Source organism: Schistocerca americana, chromosome X, assembly GCF_021461395.2.
Source record: "Schistocerca americana isolate TAMUIC-IGC-003095 chromosome X, iqSchAmer2.1, whole genome shotgun sequence".
Lineage (NCBI taxonomy): Eukaryota > Metazoa > Arthropoda > Insecta > Orthoptera > Acrididae > Schistocerca > Schistocerca americana.
This window is the reverse complement of record NC_060130.1, coordinates 373,281,616-373,285,571: the sequence shown is the minus strand read 5'-3', so window position 1 is coordinate 373,285,571 and position 3,956 is coordinate 373,281,616. Positions and strand designations below refer to the sequence as shown.

General features: G+C 42.7%; 1 non-coding gene across 1 annotated transcript; it reads right to left on the bottom strand.

The window, feature by feature from the left end:
- Window positions 1-422: 422 nt before the first annotated feature.
- On the bottom strand, window positions 423-497 carry Trnat-ugu. Its single transcript has one exon. It is a non-coding gene; the product is annotated as a tRNA-Thr (tRNA).
- Between the last annotated feature and the right edge of the window lie 3,459 nt (window positions 498-3,956).

Sequence of the window (3,956 nt, the reverse complement as noted above, 5' to 3'; positions counted from 1 at the left end):
TACTGCTGTTGCAACCAAACATGGTCTAGAAAGTGTCGACATCTTTCCTTGACCTGCTCAATCACCAGATCTGTCTCCAATCGAGCACTCATGAGATGTCACCGGACAACTCCAGCGTCATCCACAACTTGCAATTCCTGTCTCTGTATTGACCAGTCAAGTGCAACAGGCGTGGAACTCCACCCCACAAACTGACATACGGCACCTGTATAACACGTTTGCGCACTTTCATTCGATACTTTGGCAGTTACACCGGTTAATAATGTACCAGCATTTCACATTGACAATGTCTTATCTCGCAGGCTGTGGCTGTTGGTCTGAGCAGGCTGTGTTGGGTCCGACCATATGTTGCCTAATTAGAATTATATTAATACCTTCAGCAGCTGACGGGCGTTGATACATATCAACGCTTTGAAAATGTGTGCCCCGACCGGGACTCGAACCCGGGATCTTCTGCTTACATGGCAGACGCTCTATCCATCTGAGCCACCGAGGGCACAGAGGAGAGTGCGTCTGTAGGGACTATCTCGCGCACGCCTCCCGCGAGACCCACATTCTCACCTTGTATGTCCACACACTACATTCGTAGTGTCCCACCCCAACACACTCATTACTCGTGGAAGACATTCTTACCAAGTCCCATAAAGGGATCGGGGAATATGTGTACATCCCCACAGAAGAAGGTCATGACCGATATTGCCAGAACTATATACTTAAATGGATATGGCGTCTGTTCTTTCGAACATATATGTTGCCTAGGTTCTTTCGAGTACGCTATAGAAGTTTCCCTGGGAAGCCCTTACTCATCGTCCAAACAGTCCCGATCTCTCACTATGCAATTTCCACTTAAATAAGTTACCTAGACAAATGAGGTTCCGAAATTTCGTTATTCTACCTTACTTATTTTTTGGTGTTGAGATTGTTTTCCCATCATTTTAATAAGCACCGCTGCACAATTTTGCACTGAGGGGAAAAGCGTTACTGGCTTTACTCGCCAACGAAGTATAGGTAAAACAAAATATTATTTATTAGCATAGGATGCTAATCAAGTATTAGCCCAAGCAATTTATTGTCAAGGAAAACGTGATATAAGACACCAAATATAAATGGCAAAAATAAATAAAGCCAGTATCTGAAGATTATTCCACTCTTGAAAACACGGATGAGTGGCGTGTAACCGGAGGCAGTGGCTGTTTGTCAGAGCATTCTGTGATGGGTCCGACCGTATGCTGACAAGGTTCTTTCGAGTACGCTGCAGAAGTTTCCCTGGGAACCCCTTATACATCGTCCATTCAGTCCCAATCTCTCCCTATGCGATTTCCATATTTTTAGTGCCCTATAAAAAGACAATCGTGGCCATCGATTTCCTTTGGGCGAACATGTGAACATCTGGGTACAATCATGTTTCCGTAGGCAACCACAGACTTTTTTCAGTGATAGCACTGACCGTCTTGTCCCACAAAGGGATAAGTGCACAAGTACGTGCAGAAAAGTAATGCCTCCAATTATTTTATGCGAAAGCTCTTAAGGCTTCTTAGATAAAAAACGTTATTAACATTCTACATTTTCAGCCTTCATGTCTAAATATTTGTTTCTCAACCCTGGCGACGAATACGTCAGTTTCTTGATAACGTCACTGCAGAGTGTTTCACTTGGTTGTCGGAGTCACAACCTCAGCTCTGCTTCCACCGCTTCATAGCTATCAACGTGAAGTCCTCCAAACTGTTATTTAAGTTTTTGAAACGGATGAAAATGTGGTGGGATCAAGTCGGAACTGTATGAAGGATGAGCGATGACTGAACTCAAAGCGCCGGATTATTGCAGATGTCGCAGCGCTCGTGTGCGATTTGGCATTGTCATGCTGAACAAGAGGATGCTCCACGCGTGGACGGGATCTACTAATTCGAAACTCGATTACAGTACGATGTTTCTCATGCGCCTTCATAGTTACGTTATGCACCGCTATGTTACACGCTGCAATTCGGAGTCTTCTAGCGGAAGAGGGCAGCGAATATGTAGACTTGAAGAATAAAGAGGTAGAATGTTAATAATGTTTGTTTTATTTTTAAAATTTAACAGTTTTCAGATAAAAAATTCGGAGGCATTACTTCTCAGCACCTGCATGTATTAACAGTTGTGGCGACTAGTTTTGAAATAGTAAACAGTTTACGTACTTTTTTCCATCTGACTTGTTTTCATTGACTGCCCGTTATACTTTAAACGAAACTTACCTTAAAAATGATTACGTGCTTAATTTTTAAGTTTTCGTGTAAAGTTTTTCTTTGGAGTACAATCTAACGTCAAAATACAATTTTCATATGACCTGGCACAGCAAAACAAACATTCAGGATGAAGAAGCAATGAAGGAAACACACACCGCCACAGGAATATGAATTTACTTTAAATATGTAGGTAAGTTACGTCTACTGCTGTTTACAGGACTGTTGTTCCTTATTGTAGAATAGCTGTGTGTGAAAATATTTCCCAGAATGTGACATATTTTTACAGTGATTTCTTTCACATCCTTACTACAAATACATGTCAGAAAAGCTAGTATAGTCAAATGTCACTTCCAGAAGCCTTATAGACACTTCTCTATGATTTTCAGAGCTTAGGAACGAACTTCCAAAGTGATCAGATGGAAAATAATTGGTATCCTCCAACAACAGTTTGAAATATCAGATCAGCTGTTTGCTTCAAAAATGGTTCAAATGGCTCTGAGCACTATGTGACCTAACTTCTGAGGTCATCAGTCCCCTAGAACTTAGAACTACTTAAACCTAACTAACCTTAGGACATCACTCACATCCATGCCCGAGGCAGGATTAGAACCTGCGGCGTAGCGGTCGCGCGGTTCCAGACTGTAGCGCCTAGATCTGTTTGGTTTAAGGCCTCTTTGGACAGACCGAGTAAATATGAGTTAATGTCACTTTTTATCCCACTTGCAGCGTACTTCACTATTGGCAATAAGGGATTTACATTTACCGTACTCCATTATGAACTTTAATTGACAGTGTGACATACGAGGGCTATTCGGAAAATGAGTTCCGATCGGTCGAAAAATGGAAACCACTATGAAAATCCGATGAAGCGTAGCATAGGTGTGTCGGATAGTGTCTCTAGTATGCCTTTCGATAGCGTTACGTCGCTCCTTCCAGTTCTGAGTGCACAGTGAGCACGTAAAGATGCCTAGGAAATATTGTGTCCCACCAAGTATGTGGGCCTGGTGCAAGATTTCGCCTGATGTCATGCAGCCGACACAACACAACTGTCATGCGGATCCTTCTTCATGAATATTCTTGGCCGTAATCCGCAGGGGCAATGAAGACGCTCCTGCAGCGTATTCAGTGGGAAGTATTTGATCACCCACAATACGGCCCATAAATGGCAGCCCCTGAGTTTCATCTCAGCTCACACGAACCGCTGACTTTGAAGACAACATTTTGGTATGGTCAACGAGCTGTAGAACCGCGTAGAGTACTGGCGGAAAGCACAGGCGGCTGCCCTCTATGATGAGAGTATTGGAAAGTTGGCCCAATGCTACGACAGATGCCAAAGTCGAAGGAGTGACTACGTAGAGAAGTAGTTGGAAGGTGTAGCTAACTGCTGCAAATAAAAACATTTTTGATTTACACAGTGGTTTCCATTTCGCGACCGATCGAAACTTACTTTTCAAATACCCCACGTATAACCTCCCATGCTGAACAGTATACTTAAGTCATTTTGAGAAATTTATTTTTTGATTGCATGTTTGTGACCGTTCTGTAAATGTCTAATAGCCGCCTGTACGTTAAGCGTTTCTACAGTAATTAATTGCTGGTCTTCTACACAACAGTCCAGTCACCCCCACCCCCACCAAAGAAAAGATCAAAACTACTCTGTAGAGGGTTTCTCTGAAACTTATCCAATATGAAGTATGATGTGTTGGCAGATGAGCTAACACCGTGTTGCTAGAG